The 19,311-nt window shown below is 50.3% G+C and overlaps 1 long non-coding RNA gene across 2 annotated transcripts in view; it reads left to right on the top strand.

The window, feature by feature from the left end:
• Window positions 1-7,775: 7,775 nt before the first annotated feature.
• Gm42808 overlaps window positions 7,776-19,311 on the top strand; it is an 11,862-nt gene continuing 326 nt past the window's right edge. The window contains exons 1-3 of one of the 2 annotated variants that reach the window (XR_001785008.2): window positions 7,776-8,524; window positions 11,093-11,245; window positions 19,067-19,311. The exon at window positions 19,067-19,311 is cut by the window's right edge and continues 326 nt beyond it. This is a non-coding gene — a long non-coding RNA (predicted gene 42808). Of the gene's footprint in view, window positions 8,525-11,092; window positions 11,246-11,867; window positions 13,636-19,066 lie in introns of those variants that run through there. The other variant, XR_001785007.2, reaches the window with a different exon arrangement.

Genomic DNA, 19,311 nt, shown 5'->3' with positions numbered 1-19,311 from the left:
TGGTTCTCAAGCTGTGAGTGGAGACCCCACTAGGGGGCTGAAAGACCCTTTCGCAGGGGTCACATATCTGATACTTACATTACGGTTTATAACAGTAGCAAAATTACAGTTATGAAGTAGTATGAACAAAATAATTTTGTTGTTGGGGGTCAGCACAACATGAAGAACTGTATTAAAGGGTTGCAGCATTAGGAAGGTTGGGAACCACTGCTCTAAGTTCATAGAGGGGAAACTGAGGCTGAGACAGGAAGCCAGCAGGAGCAAGGAGGGACCATGCCTCTGGAGCCAGGGAGGCACCTGGAGTCCACAGCTGGGCAGGGTTTAGAGAGCTGCTGGCGCCAACCCCCAGGTGGGACAATGGCAGCCCAGAGCCCAGCTGTGCAGCTTCCTGTCTCTGTTCACTTCCCTCCCCTATGTCCTGGCCCAGCTGGCCTGGGGCCCCTTCCTGCCTCCCTTTAGGAGTCCTGGCCTTTGTGTCAGCCACAAGGGGTTGGGGGCTGTCTACAATGTGTCCCGGACAGTCTTTGGGTTTGGTAGCTACGGGGAGGGTGGAGGAGCTAGCTCTTATAGGGGGAGGTATGTGAGGTTGTCAGGCTGCCTGGCTCCTGAGGCTCTGAGTGTCCCACTCATTTCAAGAGACAGAGCTGGCTGCTTGCTCAGTGTCCCTGGTTCTCAGTTTCCCCACAATGTAAAGCATTGCCACTCCAACAACACGACGCGGTGTGAGCATGGAAAAGCATCAGCAGATACTTGCATCTTACAAGGTGGAGAAGCCTGGGAACAGGCTCACAGTGGGACAGCAATGATCCCCCAAAACCCAAGTAAAAAGTTGGGTGTTTGACACATATCTTTCATCATGGCACTAGTGAGGTGGAAACAGGCCGACCTTTAATGCTCAATGGCCGGCCAGATTAGCCTGTCTGGTGAGTTACTCCGGGGACTCTAAAAGAAGGTAGAGGGCTGGTGAGATGGCTCAGTAAGTAAGAGCACCCGACTGCTCTTCCGAAGGTCCGGAGTTCAAATCCCAGCAACCATATGGTGGCTCACAACCATCCTAACGAGATCTGACTCCCTCTTCTGGAGTGTCTGAAGACTGCTACAGTGTACTTACATATAAATAAAATAAATCTTAAAAAAAAAAAAAAAAAAAAAAGAAGGTAGAAGATATCCCACAGCACAGCACCTGAAGCTTTGGTCTCCATGTGTATGTGAACACATGTGTGCATACCTGCACACACATGTGCACCGTATACCCACGATGAGGTGGAGATGCCAAGATCCACATTTAGATATGCATCTTCTTGCTTGTGGGACAGATCCACGAGGGGTTCCAAAGACTCAGTAACATACCCAGAGGTTAGCTCACGTGCTCAAGGTTGCTCAGAAGTGAGAAGAAATCCAGACCCGATACACATACCTGTGCAAACGCTCACACACATCTTTGCTCAATGGAGTGTGAATACACGCATCTATGTAAGAGCACCCATATGCACGCACACACGCCTGAGTGCACATGCGTAAACACATTCACGCACACACGCCTATGTGCATGCATACCCCTCCCTGGGCCTCAGTTATAGGCAGCTGTGCATGGAAGAGTCCAGAAGGGTTAATCCCACTACAGGGGAGGGAGGCCACTGAGTGTCTCTGCCTTTAGAATGAAGTGCAGGGAGCTAGGATCCCAAAGCACCCCCCCCCCACACACACACACCCCGCTACATGCCCTTGCTCTCACATCTACTATGGCTGCCTTCAGCACACAGCATGAGCTCAGCATGCAGCCAGGCCAGCTGAGTAACCCATTTCCTTGGCTGGGATGACACCTCATCCAGGAAGCCTCCCCTGATTTCCAGACAGCTCCTGCAGCCCTAGCTTTCTCCAAGTTTCATCCTCATCCCCATCCCAGCACCGCGTCTACAGGCAGAGGCCAGGTCTACAGGCAGAGGCCAGGTCTACAGGCAGAGGCCAGGTCTACAGGCAGAGGCCAGGTCTACAGGCAGAGGCCAGGTCTACAGGCAGAGGCCAGGTCTACAGGCAGAGGCCAGGTCTACTACAGTCAGAGGCCAGGTCTACTACAGTCAAAGGCCAGGTCTACTACAGTCAAAGGCCAGGTCTACAGGCAGAGGCCAGGTCTACAGGCAGAGGCCAGGTCTACAGGCAGAGGCCAGGTCTACAGGCAGAGGCCAGGTCTACAGGCAGAGGGAGGCCAGGTCTACAGGCAGAGGCCAGGTCTACAGGCAGAGGGAGGCCAGGTCTACAGGCAGAGGCCAGGTCTACAGACAGAGGGAGGCCAGGTCTACAGTCAGAGGCCAGGTCTACAGTCAGAGGCCAGGTCTACAGGCAGAGGCCAGGTCTACAGGCAGAGGCCAGGTCTACAGGCAGAAGCCAGGTCTTAGTCCAGCCGCAGCCCAACTGCACTGAACTCTGGAAATGTTTGATCAATGAGAGAGCCAATAAACTGAAGACTTCCTTGGAAGAAATAATTTTATTTTCTTTTATTTTTTTTAAAGATGTATTTATTTTTTTAATGTATATGCGTACACGGTAGGTGTGTTCAGACGCACCAGAAGAGGGGGTCAGATCCCATTACAGATGGTTGTGAGCCACCATGCGGTTTCTGGGAATTGAACTTAGGACCTCTGGAAGAGCAGTCAGTACTCTTAACCATTGAACCATCTCTCCAGCCCCCTCTGGAGGAAATCATTAAGCTTTGAACAATCAATAGTCCTCTACTGCCCAGTTTCTAGGTCACAGGTCTAGAAATGTCTATTGCAGACAACAGGAAGGTATCTGGTGTCTTTCCCCTGTGGCTCTGTGGCCCTGTGGCCCTGTGGCCCTGTGGCCCTGTGGCCCTGTGGCCCTGTGGCCCTGTGGCCCTGTGGCCCTGTGGCTCTGTGGCCCTGTGGCTCTGTGGCCTTGGGGCTCTGGGGCTCTGGGGCTCTGGGGCTCTGGCTGTCTCTTTCCCCAGCTGTGCCCCAGGACCTTTGCACCAACTATTCCCTGCACTTTCCTTTGTATCTCAGCCTGGCTGGCTTCCCTCACACCATCACAACCTTTTTAGAGACACATCTAGGATAGCGCAAGTCCTCCTGAGCCCTCTCCCTATATTTCATCCCCTTTCTCAATCCCTGAGGCCAATGAATAACAGACTGACCAGCAGAGGAGATGCAAACTGGGGCCTGCCTCACCTTCTAAGTCAGGTTGCAAAGATGCATGTTTGGCTTCCAGCCGGGCGAGACAGCGGTGGCACACTCACTGATTCCAGACAGATGTGAACAAATCTCTGAGTTGGAGGCCAGCCTGCTCTACAGAGTGAGTTCCAGGACTCTCAGGGCTACACAGAGAAACCCTGTCTCAAAACAAGACCAAAACCAACTAAAAAAAAAAAAAAAAAAAAAAAAGATGGCCTTCCAATACTAGGACAGAGCCGAGCTGAGTTCCTGGGCCCATGGGATTTGTTCCCACAAAAAGTGACCTGGGCCCCAGGCCTGTGGTGCAGATAACATAGACTAGTGAAACTGAAGCGGGAGGCTGACCCCACCTGTTCTAACCACCATCAGGACACACCTGGCGGGAGCCTCAGCTTCCGTATTTATTTGCCTACTTGGAGCCACAGTCTCATTCCATAGTCCAAGCTGGCCTTAAACTCAGAGCCATCCTCCTGCTGCTGCTTCTTGAGTTGTAGGAGGATTTCCATGTAGCACCACTCCTGGCTCAGTTCTTCTTTAAAACATGCGGATGCAAGGACGGGCGTGGACAGTGCCCAGCAAGTGCAGGGGGCACAGACTGCATGCATCCTCTGCCTCCACCCACTATGACAGCCAGAGGTTAGGCCAACTGTGCCCTTTCAGGTCTGAGGTCACCAGACCCCCACAGGGCCTCGAGTTCCCGTTTCAGGCTCAGTAGTAGTTAGTTGTCCTGCCTCTGCTTACAGCTCCTTGTGGAGCTTCACCTCTGTCTACATTTAACTGGATCAGCAGGCACTGCCGGAATGGGTTGAAGACCATGGGGAGCCTCCCAGCATGGCGCTCTCTGCTCTCGGAGAGAGCGAAAGAACACCAGACCTGTGACCTAGGGTCAATGCCATGTGGTGGCCCTCCTTGCCTGTCCTTTCTGGTGGCTTTGGATGCCTCCTTGGAGCTTGGTGAATGATCAGAGCCTGGGGAAGGTATAGCAAATCAAACACGCAGGACGGGCGAGATGGCTCAGCAGCTAAAGATACGTGCTGCCTAGCCTAACGACAACGACCCGAGTTCAGTCCTGGAGTCCCGCATGGTAGAAGAACCGCTTCTCACAGACTGTCCTCTGACCTCCATACATTATGGAATGAGCCCCTCAGACATATACAATACACGAGCACACAAAAAATAAAGGTTAAGGTTAACATGAAGAAAGGCAGTTGTCAGAGAAGGAAGGGAAACAATTCCCTCTCTTAGATTCATCTAACAGCATGAGTGGGAAAAGCCCCTATATGTGTAAAAAACAAATAAAAGTGGAGGATGCCTTACACAGATCACACACGCACCTGGGACCCAGCGTTTTGGGGGCTTTTTGCTCAGCTCAGTAGCCCACTCCCGTTCTCAGGACCTCTCTCCCTCTCTCCCTCTCTCCCTCTCTCCCTCTCTCCCTCTCTCCCTCTCTCCCTCTCTCCCTCCTCTCTCCTCTCTCCTCTCCTCTCTCTCTCCCTCCTCTCTCCTCTCTCCTCTCCTCTCTCTCTCTCTCTCTCTCTCTCTCTCTCTCTCTCTCTCTCTCTCTCTGGAACGTGATACATAGCCCAGGCTAGCTTCAAATTCACAGAGATCCACCTGTCTCTGTCTCATAAGTTCTGGGATTAAAGGTACACGCTGCCACCACCTTTTTTCTTTTTTCTTTTTTTTTTTTAAGATTTATTTATTTTATATGAGTATACTGTAGCTGTCTTTAGACACACCAAAAGAAGGCATTGGATCCCATTACAGATGGTTGTGAGCCACCATGTGGTTGCTGGGATTTGAACTCGGGACCTCTGAAAGGGCAGTCAGTACTCTTAACCACTGAGCCATCTCTCTAGCTCTCTTTTTTTTCTTAATAAACTCTTTATTTTTACTTCTAACCATGAGTCCTTGGTACAATTCATTGCCCTTGGTCACAAGAATCTGGTTATCTCCTTTTTTCTTCTATTTATTTATCTGTTTATTTAGTAGTGAGGTGGAACAGGATGCATGCATGGTGCCGCATATGGAGGTCAGAGGACATCTTGTAAGAGTGGTTCCCTCTCTCCACCCTGTGGGTGCCAGGGACAGAGCTCTCAGGCCATCAGGTTTAGCTGCAAGCACCTTTACCTCCCGAGCCATCTCACCAACCCAAGCACTGTACATTTAAGCAAGTGGCTCTTGAGCATTCATCCCAGGACTCTTACCTGTGCCAATCACACCAGGTCTGATCAATACGTAGGGAACAAAACCACTTCCAAGCATCAGGAGCCCGAGTGGACAGACTCCACCCAATGGGCACAGTCTATGATGCCAAGGCTGCACACTGGAGCAGACGTAATCACCTAAGATCCAGTGTGGCCCCTAGGGCAATGACGACTTCTTCCGTCCATTTTGCAGAATCTGAGCCGAGACTACAACCACCCAGACTTCACCTTGACCAAGGCTGCTTAGGCACGAGTACCTCTCACCCCTGCCCCAAATGCTTCTCTATTCAAGTGCCTCCATCAGAGCCTTGAGCCAGTCATAGGACCCTGTATCTGCTCTTCTTCCTAACCCACCGACTTCATCATGTGCCTACTAGTTTCAGACCCTCGGGCAGAGGAAACCTGTGTTGAGAAACTGCCTCCATCAGATTGGCCTGTTGCACACATCAATGGGGCATTTTTTTCACTGAATGGTTGATGAGAGAAGGCTCAGGCCACTGTGGGTAGTGCCAACCCCAGGAAGGTGGTCCCGGGAGACATGGGAAAGGTAGCTGAGCAAGCCTGGGGCGCAGGTCAGTTAGCAGCGTTTCTCTGAGGTCTCCTTTAGTTCCTGCCTCCAGGTCCCTGCCTGGAGCTCCTCTCCTGACTTACCCTCAATGACACACTGTGATGTGGTCAAGACATGTAAGCCAAATGAACCCATTCCTCTCCAAGGTTGCTTTTGATTGATGTTTATCAGAGCAACAGACAGCACGCTAATACATATCTCTTCTCCAGTTAGCTAATATGCAGGAAGCCCTGCGTTCCATCCCAGCAGAGCACAGTCCAGATGTCACCACACCTGTAGTTCCAGCATTCTCAAGGTAGAAGGAGGACCAGCAGGTAAAGGCCATCCTCAGCTACACAGGGAATCCAAGCCCAATCTGGGATTGTAGGAGTGGTTCCCTCCATCCACCCTGTGGGTGCCATGGACATTTATTTAAAAAAAAAAAAAGCCGGGCGTGGTGGCACATGCCTTTAATCCCAGCACTTGGGAGGCAGAGGCAGGTGGATTTCTGAGTTCGAGGCCAGCCTGGTCTACAGAGTGAGTTCCAGGACAGCCAGGACTACACAGAGAAACCCTGTCTCGAAAAAACAAAACAAAACAAAACAAACAAAAAAAAAGTTTGGGTATGTGGTATATGTCTTTAATCCCAGCACTCTGGAGGCAGAGCACCCGAATATCTGAGTTCAAGCCCAGCCTGGTCTACATAGTAAGTTCCAGGAATACACAGAGAAACCTGGTCTCAAAACAAAACAAAGTAATATTTAGGACAGGTCACCATAGCTTGTCAGGGTTTCTGGAGCTAGCTGTGACAGACAGCTTCAAGAGCAGAAGGTCTCATGTGGGAAACTCAACACTGGAGTAAAGTCCAAGCCTAGCTCCTGTTTTGGGAGGGATGTGAGTCCCAACAGAACCTGTAGGAGTGTGTTCAGAGGTTCCACGTATGGAATGTTCTGCAGAAGGGACAAAGAAGCTGGCAAGCAAAGCCTGAAATAACCTTGATACCCATGAAGAGGGGATCTAATAAATAAGCCACCTCTGTGGGGCGTGGCTCAGTGGTAGAGCCCCTGCCTAGAATCCCCCAGTGAGGGGCTGGGGGCGTGGCTCAGTGGTAGAGCCCCTGCCTAGAATCCCCCAGTGAGGGGCTGGGGGTGTGGCTCAGTGGTAGAGCCCCTGCCTAGAATCCCCCAGTGAGGGGCTGGGGGTGTGGCTCAGTGGTAGAGCCCCTGCCTAGAATCCCCCAGTGAGGGGCTGGGGGCATGGCTCAGTGGTAGAGTCCCTGCCTAGAATCCCCCAACAAGGACATGGTACAGCCTGTAATCTCCACACAATTCAAAATAATCCTTGGCTACAAACAGGGAGTCAAAGGCCAGCTCCACCTACTTAAAACTGTCTCCAAAAAAAAAAAAAAAAGAGAGAGAGAAAATAAAGTAAATATAGTAAATATACTCATTAGGACAACAGTTGCCAGGGTTCCAGGAGGGAGCACCAGTGGACGACAAGGAGCCTCAATGGCTCCTCTGCAGCTCTGAGGCCGGAAGCAGCGCTCCTGACAGTTGCCAAAACCATTGAACTCCACAGCACAAAGAGGCACCTTCACTGTATGCAAATTTTTAAAAACATTAGCCAGGAAGCCAGGGGAGCCGGAATGGAATGCAGCCTGCACAAGGGATGCTAATTGAATTACAAACGTGTGACATCATTCTTGAACAGGGACGGAGTGACAAAGGGGCTGATCTAAGCAATTTGGGACACTGTTCTGTCCAAAGACTGTAAGACTGGGGAGGGAACTAACCGTGTACCAACACTGGGTTTGGGCGGGGGCGGGGTTTTTCTCACAGGAGTATGCGGCTTGGCAGTTCTAAAACCTACAGTCTAGGATGGAAAATAGAAAAATAGAGAAAAATAGATTGGAGATGGGGGGGGGGGGGCACTCCACTTCCCATGCCAGAGAAAGAAACAAGGCTCAGACAGATTAACAAGGAATGCTGGGACACCAGGACAGCCGCAGGCAGAGGCTGGACTCCTGCCTTACTCCGTAGGCAGAAATTAATGCAAGCGCCATCAGAACACTGAATAGCCAGGAGTGGCTAAAATTGTTAAATTCTTCGGGGGGGGGGGATGTGGGATAGAGGGCGAACTTCCTGGGTTTGGATTAGACAATGGCTTGATGAATAGAATCCCAAAAGTCCGGGCAACACAGGAAACACTAGAAGGTGGACCTGATCGCTATTTAAATGGATGGATCAGGAACTCTAGCAGGAGCGTGACGAGGCAGTCCACACGATGGGGAAGGTATTTGGAAGTCAGGTGTAGAGGGGTGCTAGGTGTGATGGTACAAGGTGCCAGTTACGGGGAGGCTGAGGCAGGAGGATTTTTGTTGCTGTTTGTTTTGATTTTGGATATAGGGTTTCTCTGTGTAGCCCTGGCTGTCCTGGGACTGGCTCTGTAGACCGGGCTGGCCTCGAACTCAGAGATTTCCCTTCCTCCCCCGTGCTTCTGGGAGCTGGGATTAAGGAGTGTTCCACACCGCCGCCCAGATGAGGCAGAAGGAGTTCCAGGCCAGCTAGGACCAATGAATGGTGAGACTCTATTTCACAAATAAAACAAAAGAATATAAGTAAGAGTTCTATATTGAATGTACAAAGACGTTGGTAGCAACAGCCAACAGTCTGATTTAGAGATGAGTGAAGAAAAAGGTGGGAGGGGTGTGTGCAGGGAAACACCTGAATGCACTCATCAGTGCACACACAAGAACACACACACAGCACATGCGTGTACACAGCACAGAGTAGCTTTTCTGTCCTAATATATATATTAGGGAGGAGGAGAGGAGAGGAGAGGAGGGAGGGAGGGAGGGAGGGAAGGAGGGAGGGAGGGAGGGAGGGAGGGAGGGAGGGAGGGAGGGAGGGAGGGGATCTCACTATGTCCCCTTGGCTACCCTGAAACTTGATCAAGCTCTCTCAACTCTCTCTGCCTCCAAGTGTGGGGATTGGAGTCCCGTACCATTGTGCTTGTCCTTTCTGTTCTATCTTACCACGTGGACGCACTCTACATGGATGGAGCGATGGCTCAGTAGTTAAGAACACTTGCTGCTCTTGCAGTGGGCCTGAGTTCCGTTCTCACCCCCAACATTCAGGGGTTCACTACTTCCTGGAACTCCAGCTCCAAGGGATCTGACACCTTCTTCTGGCTTCTGCAGGTTCCTGGACACACATGGCAGATGTGTGCACATGTGCACGCCCATGCGTGCACACACACACATACCAATAAATTTTTTAAAATGTTAAGGGGCTGAGGAGATGGCTTAGTGGTTGGGAGTGCCAACTGCTCTTCTAGGGGTCCTGAGTTCAGTTCCCAGCAACCACATGGTGGCTCACAACCATCTGTAATAGGATCTGCTGCCCTCTTCTGGTGTGTCTGAAGAGAGCAATGGTGTACTCATATGCATAAAGTAAATAAATAAATCTTTAAAAAAATGTTAAAAGCACACAGTTGTTTGAGATGGCAGCTTTTGTACATTGGGATCTGTGGTTGAATGTTGAAATCCAGAGCTCAAGGACATCTGGTGAACCCCTGGGGACACTGGAACAGTCTGTGACATTAACAAAAGAATTATTTTAAAAAATATTTTATTTAGCTGGGCTGTGGTGGCGCATACCTTTAACACCAGCACTAAGAAGGCAGAGGCAGGTAGATCTCTGAATTCAAGGCCAGCCTGGTCTCCAGAGTGAGTTCCAGGACAGCCAGGGCTATATAGAGAAAACCTGTTTTGAAAAATAAAAATATTTTTTAAAATATTTATTTATTTTATGTATGTGAGTACACTGTAGCTGTTCTCAGATACACCAGAAGAGGGCATCAGATCCCATTACAGATGGTTGTGAGCCACCATGTGGTTGCTGGGAATTGAACTCAGGACCTCTGGAAGAGCAGTCAGTGCTCTTATCCACTGAGCCATCTCTCCAGCTCCTAAAAGAAATCATATTTATTGCAGGCACTGCCATCTCCAGGCCTGATAAGTTTGATCCCTAGAACCCACGTTGGAAGGAGAGAACTGGGTTCCACACAAGCCACAGCATGTGGATAAAACACATATCTTCATGATTATGTGTGTATACCTGCACATATGTGTGCCCCCGTACACACATGGAGAGGCAGAGATGCCAAGGTCCACATATGAGTACACATTTTTTTTCCAGAAGATTTTTTTTTTTAAAGATTTATTTATTTATTATATGTAAGTACACTGTAGCTGATTTCAGACACACCAGAAGAGGGAGTCATATCTTTTTACGGATGGTTGTGAGCCACCATGTGGTTGCTGGGATTTGAACTCGGGACCTCCGGTAGTGCAGTCAGTGCTCTTAACCGCTGAGCCATCTCTCCAGCCCTTTCCAGAAGATTTTAACAGATTTATTTATAATTGTTCTATAGCTGAACTGTTGAAATGTGTTCACGGAAACATTTTGTTTGCATTAATGCTTTACATCTTGCATTTATATTAAAAATTCACACACAAATGAACGTGGAGAAACTGCCAATGCCTGATTCTGTCCCCTATTGTTCCACTTGCAATCAGATACTTAGGTACCTTTGACCCTATGGAAAAAATATCTAGCATTCAGAACTACTGATAACAGGAAAAAGAGAAAAAAAAAAACTTTGAGAATGAAATGTTTCCCCTCATAGTGGACTCTTAAGCACGTTCTCCGCGTGTGCGGCATGCTAGCTGGAGATCTTTTGGCATAATTGTTACACGTTTGGCATGGATAGCACACACATTGGTATCTTCAAAATGGCCAACCAGATAGGCCTCACTTGCCTCCTGCAAAGCACCAATAGCTGCACTCTGGAAGCGCAGATCTGTTTTGACGTCCTGAGCAATTTGTCGCACCAGACACTAAAAGGGGAGTTTGCGAATCAGAAGTTCAGTGGACTTATAGCGTCTGACTTCACGGAGTGCCACAGTATCAGGCCTGTAACGATGAGGTGTCTTCACCCCTCCAGTAGAGGGCGCACTCTTGTGCGCGGCTTATGTAGCCAGTTGTTTCCTGGGTGCTTTACCACCGGCGGATTCGCGCGCGGGCAGACTGCTTTGTACAAGCTATGGTATTGACACCTCCTTACTTACCCCACTTCTCCTTCAGCTGGAGCTCGGCAATTGAGAGGCAGCGTTGGCAGAGTAAGCATCTTCTTGCTTGCGGTGGTCCAGATGGGTGTCCAGAAGCCAAGAAGCAAGCATCCCTACACAGGAGAGAGAGATTAATCACGCCTGGAGTCTGTTCCTTCCGGGAAGTGGGGTGAGAAGCATCTCTATAAGGCTGGAGTTTGTGGTGAGACGCGGGGCTGTGTAAGAGAGGACACTCCCTGTGGGGCATACTGTAGCAGAGCCAGATGTGGTTGTCCCCTGTGCATCTGGATGCTGAGACCAGATCCCTCTTCTGCTGGGCCCCTCTGTCCTTTGTCCATCTGATCAGACTGATCACCTGCAGTGGCAGACACCTGCTGGCCGGAGCTGTTTTTTCAGCACCAAAGTGGCCTCCATTTTACCTGGGTATCCAAGGCACGACAGGACCTGAGATCAACCTGGCCCATTTGGCTATCCATAGAGGTTCCCCAGGACCCCAATGGACAGGAGCCAGGATGCTGGGGGACCACGAGTGCTCACAGGCAGGCGGGATCTGCTGGAATTAGGAGCCTGGGTGTGGCTGAGGCTTCCATGTGCATGCCTGGAACAGAGAGAGGCTGCAGCAGGGGCAAGAACAACAGGAATTGGAGCCGGGGAGGGGGGGTGAGTCATAGCCCCTAGGGGGACTGTTCTTGTGTTGGTTGTATTCAGAGGATACTGGAAGTCTTCTCAGGACCCTCTCCTTCGGTATTACCCTGCTTGTGACATTCTAAGCCTTCCCTCTTCTCCCTTAGCTCCATGATTGATAGAGATAAGGGATGGGGGGCAGAAAGTCCCAACCAGCACCCCAGATCTCCACCGGAAGCCGTAGAACACTACAGCTACTAGTGATGGTTTGTATATGCTCGGCCCAGGGAGAGGCACTATTTGGAAGTGTGGCCCTGTTGGAGTAGGTGTGTCACTGTGGGTGTGAGCTTTAAGACCCTCATCCTACCTGCATGAAAGCCAGTATTCTGCTAGCAGCCTTCAGATGAAGATGTAGAATTGTCAGTTCCTCCTGCACCATGCCTGCCTGGATGCTGCCATGTCCCTGCCTCGATGATAATGGACTGAACCTCTGGACCTGTAAGCCAGCCTTGATCAAGGTGTCTGTTCACAGCAGTAAAACCCTAACTAAGACACTACTGCTCACAGAAGCCCAGGGTACCACTGGCTGGCCCTCAGCAAATGGGACAGGAAGGAATGTGCCTACAAACCTCACACCCATCCAACCACCCACTTCTGCTCAGTGACATGTTCCTGCAGTTATGGCTGGTCCATGCAAGGATGCTCCTTTAGAGAGATGGCATCCATGTGGCCTCTCTGAATCACTGTGGGAAAGGGTTGTGTTTGCAGGTAACGGGGGCGGGACTCCTCCTTCTGTGTTTCGGCCCCGTGTTCCTTAGACTCTCATCTCCAGAAAAGACCCAAGAACTATTTTTCAGCTTACTGGAAAAAGAATGTGTTTTGGTTTATGGTTTCCAAACTTCCAGGCCATGTGAAGCTGCTTCTGTGTGTCTGGGTCGTGGTGGGGCAGAGCATCATGGTGGACGGACATGGTGGAGAGGGGCAAGTGGAAGAGAGGGGGAGGAAGAGAAAGAGTAGTAGTAGGGGCCAGCGAGATGGCTCAGTAGGAAAAGGAGCTTGCCACCAGTCCTGAATATCTGAGTTCAATCCCTGGGACCCATGTAGTGGAAGGACTCCCTGGCTCCTAAAAGATATCATTTTCAATTCAACCCATAACAAGCTCCATGCATGTGTGGACCTCCTCAGATAGGAAGGCTCGCACTGCAGCCCTGGCAGGGTCTGTTTTGTCAGAATCACGGCAGCCTGTTTCCTGTACGTTCTCAGATATTTCAGTGACGATTTCAGTGACTTTAATTGGAAAAATACATACTTTAGAGAAAGAGTTTTTTTTTATTTGTGTGTGTGTATGTGTGTGTGTGTGTGTGAGAGAGAGAGAGAGAGAGAGAGAGAGAGAGAGAGAGAGAGAGAGAGAGAGAGAGCAATTTTGTGTATGAGCACGGGGGCATAAATATCCTGGCCCATGTGACGGTCAGAGGGCAGCCTCGGGTATCTGAACTTGCCCTTCACCTTGCTTGTGACAGGGTCTCAGATTTTCTGCTGCACACACAGCAGAATAGGTGGCTTGTAAACTTCTAAGGATTCGCCTGTCTCTGTCTCTCTTGTCCCTTCACCCCCCTCCACCGGGTGTGCTGGATTATGCATGGAATCACAGCCAGTTTTCTGTGGGTGGCTGCTGGGGATTTGAACTCAGTTCCTCAAGTTTGTGCAGCCAGCAGTTTCTCACTGAGCCATCTCCTTGGCCCACTTTTCTTTCATTTCAGAGACAGGACCTTTGCTGACATCAGCAGCCTTTGCTGACATCAACAGTCATAGGTAGCATGGAATGGCCTTGTATTTCTAAACTTTCTGTCTCTGCCACCGCTCCTGGTTTATGTGGTCCTCTACCAACTGAGTCCCATCCTAAGCCCCTAATTAAAAAAGATTTATTCATTGTTATTTTATGTGTATGAGCGCTTTGTTTACACCTAAGTCTGTGCATTCCTTGTGTGCCTAGTGCCCAAAGAGACCAGAGACCAGTGTCAGATCCCCTGAAACTGGAGTTAGAAATGGCTGTGAGCCACCAGGTGGATTCTGGGAGCTAAACCTCAGTCTCTGCAACAGCAGCCAGTTTTCTTAACTACTGAGCCCCTCTACAGCTTCCTCTTAACCTGTCCTCTTATAAATGAGTTATGAAGAGGTTTTGCAAATATTTTGGGGAGGACACTGAGACCCTCCACTGGGGATGGGTTGCCACTCTGTGCTCTAGCTGAGTTCCTGCCAGTCTTGGGGAGAGGTAGGGAGTGGGAAGTGGGCACAGCCAGTGGCCGGATGGAGCAGAATCCAGACCTTGACAGTTCAGGGGAGGCCAGAGGGACCCATTGTGCTCTGGCCAACTGCCTAGAACATCCCGGAACTTGGAAATGGGGGCCACGTCCTCCTGAGAGCACACTAGGCTTCGTCTTTACAGAGGGGCAGAATCAGGGGTGGGGGTGGGGAATCGGCAGGCAGAACCATGATGTGTCAGGAGGTGGAGGGTACACTGACAGTCAGTGACCCAGGCTGGATGCCCCTGTCTGTGTTTGTGCCTTGAAGACCCCGCAAAGCTGTTCAATTCTTCTCCCTCCGGCCAGCATCTCTGCAGCCAAGAGCCCCTTCCTTCTCTGTGAACTCTGCCATGCTGACAGCCAGCCATTCAGAGCCTGTCATGGGCTCAGGTCCAGCTTAGGAGACAAAGCTGTCCCCAGGGCCACAGCCTGGCTGACCCTGGATGGGTAGTTGGCACTGCTGCTTGGGCAGCCCCTCACCATGGATACTACCACCCACATTCAGCTCAGAGGTGGCCATTGTCTCCCTGCCAGTGTGTGGCAAGCACCCAAGAGCCCAGGCTGGCATTGCCACAGTGGTGTCTCAGGCCACGGGATGGAAGGGAGTATTTTCCCACGCACTAGGATCCAGTGGTCCTGGAACAGTGACCTGGTAGATGGATGTCTTATTTAGGGTCTGTATCCCTGCACAAAACATCATGACCAAGATGCAAGTTGGGGAGGAAAGGGTTTATTTGGCTTACACTTCCACACTGCTGTTCATCACCAAAGGAAGTCAGGACTGGAACTCAGGTAGGTCAGGAAGCAGGAGCTGATGCAGAGGCCATGGAGGGATGTTTCTTACTGGCTTGCTTCCCCTGGCTTGCTCAGCTTGCTCTCTTATAGAACCCAAGACCACCAGTCCAGGGATGGCCCCACCCATAATGGGCCTTTCCTCCTTGATCACTAATTGAGAAAATGCCTTACAGCTGGATCTCATGGAGGCATTTCCTCAAGGGAGGCTCCTTTCTCTGTGATAACTCCAGCTTGTGTCAAGGTGACACACAAACCAGCCAGTACAATGAGGAAACTGAGGCCTGGGGAAGAAAGGTGTTCGCCCTCAGTGCCAGCAGGAACTGGACAGAGGCTGCCCTACGTGAAAGCCCACCTGTGGCTTCTGCTTGTCCTCGTTACTTGATTGACACTCTTCCCAGTCCCTCCCCATCCATCCAGACAGGCCACTGATCCTCTTGCTCTTGTCTTCCTCCTAACCCACCCAGGTTTCTCTTGGGAGGCCTCCATGGGCCATGTGGTCTTATGCATAGAACGCTATGGGGTCTGGCCCTGTGTGGCTCAGACTGAATGGTCCCTGAGGAATCTTCCAGGCCCTCTGTCTCTTCACTGGTTGAATCTCAACCAGGTAGCTTGGCTGCATTGGCTGGGACCTGGGTCTCAGATCAAGGATGCCAGGGCAGTCCATGGCTCTCTCTGCTGACTCACACCAGCATCAAGACCAGGCAGGTGGAGACTGTTCCACAGAGCATCCTGGCCAAGCAGGGTGAAGTGGAGGAGTCCGGGAAGAGGTGACAGATGGATAACTCTCTTCAAGTCTGTCCCTACCCTTTCCAGCAGGACAGTTATATGATTTGTGTGATACATACATATGTATGTGTATATGTATATATGTATATGATTTATTTATTTATTTCATGTATGAGTGCCCTTCCTGCATGTACAACTGCATGCCACAAAAAGGCATCAGATCCTATTACAGATGGTTGTGAACTATCATGTGGTTGCTGGGGATTGAACTCAGGACCTCTGGAAGAGCAGATAGTACTCTTAACTGCTGAGCCATCTCTACAGTACAACGTTGTGTATATTTTACTCTTTAAACTTTCATCAGTATGTTTTGTGTGTGTGTGTGCATGTGTGAGTGTGTGTAGGTACACCTGTCTACCACTGTATGTGTGGAGGTCAGAGGATAACTTTCAGGAAATCATTCTTTCCTTCAACGTTAAAATCTAAGGGCTCTTTCCCTGAAGCAGGCATTTAGCCGTGGCTTCTATGAAACCTTGGGCAGTCCATAGCCTCTCTCTCTGAAACTCAGTTTCCCTATCTGTACTGAGTTAAGATCATTTCAGTATAGTGGCCACAGATAGGCTGTGAGGGTAAATATAGATTAGCTTTTGAAGGCCGACTATCCATCTCTAAAAACCAGAAAGGAATGGAAAGAGGGAGAAAAGAGGAGAAGGAGAGGGAGGGGAGAGGAGGGGAAGGACAGGAAGGGAAGTGGAGGTAAGGAGAAGAGAGGAGAGGAAAGGGGAGGGGAAGTGACAGGGTGGGTAGGGAGGAGAAAGGAAGAGAGGAAAGGGAACGGGGTCTGGTAGGCCAGTAGATGATAGCCCATTCCTGCATCGGCTTCTGGAGCCTCTCTCTCTCTCTCTCTCTCTCTCTCTGTCTCTCTCTCTCTCTCTCTGCCTCTCTCTCTCTGTCTCTCTCTCTTCTCTCTCTCTGTCTCTCTCTCTGTCTCTCTCTCTCTCTCTCTCTCTTCAAGACATGGTTTCTCTGTGTATCCCTGGCTGTCCTGGAACTCACTCTGTAGATCACGCTGGTCTCAAACTCAGAAATCTGCCTGCCTCTGCCTCCCAAGTGCTCAGCCCCTGGAGCCTCTCTTGATGAAGGAATACATTCAGGCCAGGGAGCTGGAGAGATGGCTCAGCGGTTAGGAGCACTGACTGCTCTTCCAGAGGTCTTGAGTTCAAATCTCAGCAACCACATGGTGGCTCACAACCATCTGTAATGAGATCAGATGCCCTCTTCTGGTGTGTCTGAAGACAGCTGCAGTGTACTTACATATAATAAATGAATACGTCTGTGTGGGCTGGAGCGAGAAGGAAAAAGAAGATTAAAACAAAACAAAACTACATTCAGGCCAGTGGCAAACATCACCCGGGCCTCAGGATTCAGAATGCAAGGACCCCAGTTTGGTTGCAGGGGATTGTCTGTTGAGAGAATCGTCTTGGCCTAGGAATCCAGCGGTGTGAGCTGCAAGCACCTGTGACAGTGGTGGCTTGTTTGGATCCCACAGCTCACCAGACACTGCCTCTTAGGCAAGAGAAGGTGGCTTCAGAACTGTGCCTAATTAAAGCTTACCTTACCAAGCAGATAAGCTTAAGGGTGGCCAGGCTCATTTCTCAGTCGAGGCTGCCCCCTACTGGACAGTGTCGGTTACACAGTCCTGAACGAAGGTTCCATCCTGGGATCCACTAATCTGCAGGTTGGACCCGCCCCATAAGGACCCGGTCCTGAGAAGGACGAGTTACTTCTTTGCACAGTCCTTTCAGGTCTCAGGAAAGGGGATTGACAAGTTCCTTATCTGTGATAGGGAGATTCTGGGGGTCACTCCCAGGGCATCAGGGCTCTTTCCCTGAAGCAGGCACTTAGCCATGGCTTCTGTGAGACCTTGGGCAGTCCATAGCCTCTCTCTCTGAAACTCAGTTTCCCCATCTGTACTGGGTTAAGATCATTTCAGTATAGTGGCCACAGATAGGCTGTGAGGGTAATTATAGATTGGCTTTTGAAGGCCGACTATCCATCTCTAAAAACCAGAAAGGAATGGAAAGAGGGAGAAGAGAGGAGAAGGAGAGGGGAAGGGAGAGAAGGGGAAGGGCAGGAAAGGAAGTGGAGATAAGGAGAAGAGAGGAGAGGAGAGGGGAGGGGAGGGTGAGGAAGTGACAGTTTGGGGGATATCATGACTTGGATCGATTCAGGCAAGACACAGTATAATTTGGGCTGCTGCATGCAGCTGGAATACATGCTCTGCTCCTGAAGGCATCCCGCAGGGTACCACTGCATCGGTGGGTCACAGCTTTAAAGAGGTAGGTCAAGTGAGGGAGTGATGCTCACAGCCCTGCTAGAGCCCCCAACTCCCCACTCCTGAAAATCAGCACTGAAAGTCAGCCCCCAGGGAGATCAGGAGACCAGGGTTTTATCCTCAGCTATAAACAAGTGTGGGGCAAGCCTCGGCCATGTCAGACCTCACACAAACAAACAAACAAACAAACAAACAAACATATTGATACATTTAAAACATCTGAAAAACCCACCTGTGGCTCAGATCTTTTCAAGGGACCGCAGTGAAGGCTACTAGGCTGTCACATGCTCAGCAATGAAGCCTGGCCGAGCGTGACAAGGGGGACACAGACTCAATCACGCTCGTCTGCATGCTTCCTCAGACAAGGCAAGGTGACACAGGATATTTGGAGGTCACTCTTTTGACTGAGTTACCATGGTCATCCTGAACAATGAGACCCCTCTTGGTTAAAAACGGCAAGTCTGGCAGCAGGAGTCCCAAGATCCATGTCCTCCTTAGGGGTGACAGTGGTGATCCTCTTCTGGTGTGTCTGAAGTCAGCAGTACAATAATAAATCTTAAAAAAAAAAGATTTATCTATTTATTTTATGTATGTGAGTACACTGTAGCTGTACAGATGGTTGTGAGCCTTCATGTGGTTGTTGCGAACTGAATTTTAGGAACTCTGCTCACTCCGGTCGGCCCTGCTCGCTCAGGCCCAAAGATTTATTTATTATTATAGATAAGTACACTGTAGCTGTCTTCAGACACACCAGAAGAGGGCATCAGATCTCATTATGGGTGGTTGTGAGCCACCATGTGGCTCCTGGGATTTGAACTCAGGACCTTCGGAAGAGCAGTCAGTGCTCTTACCGGCTGAGCCATTTCACCAGCTTGATAAATCTTTTTGTTTAAAAAAGACATTCTATAAGCATGAGGGTGTAAGTTCAAATCCCTAGCACCCACTTAAAAAGCCAAGGTCTTTGGGGTTGGGGAGGCCTAGGAGGACGAGGGTTCCAACTGAGGCTACACAGAGCAGAGACTTTGTGACCAGAGGAAGATGGTAGAGGTGTGTGTGTCTCAGCACTTATATCAGGACACCATGCTGGAGAGGCACCAGGAGGTAGAAGCCCAGGGCGCTTCCTAGAAGAGATGGGGCCTACCAAGAAAGGGCTGGGCTAGAAACGGTGGTGTTTCTATCTATGCGTGTGACGAAGGCTTCCTTCTAGTCTGCAGGGGATGCGGTGGCTCTGGGGAAGCATGCTGAGCTGCTGGTGCAGAAGAAACTGGCTCGCGCCACATCTGGGTCACGGCACATCTGGAGCCCATGTGTCCATCTGGCTGTACTTCTCATCCCGAGGGGTAGCACACCCCTGCCCAGTCCAGCAAAGGACTCGTGCCTGCCTGGAAGTCGTGACAACTAAGACGAATTCATCCTGTGGCTCACCAGAGATCATCTCTTTTCTCTAGACCT

Source organism: Mus musculus, chromosome 5 (assembly GCF_000001635.26).
Source record: "Mus musculus strain C57BL/6J chromosome 5, GRCm38.p6 C57BL/6J".
In the NCBI taxonomy this organism is placed as follows: Eukaryota; Metazoa; Chordata; class Mammalia; order Rodentia; family Muridae; genus Mus; species Mus musculus.
This window is presented reverse-complemented; position numbering and strand designations above follow the sequence as displayed.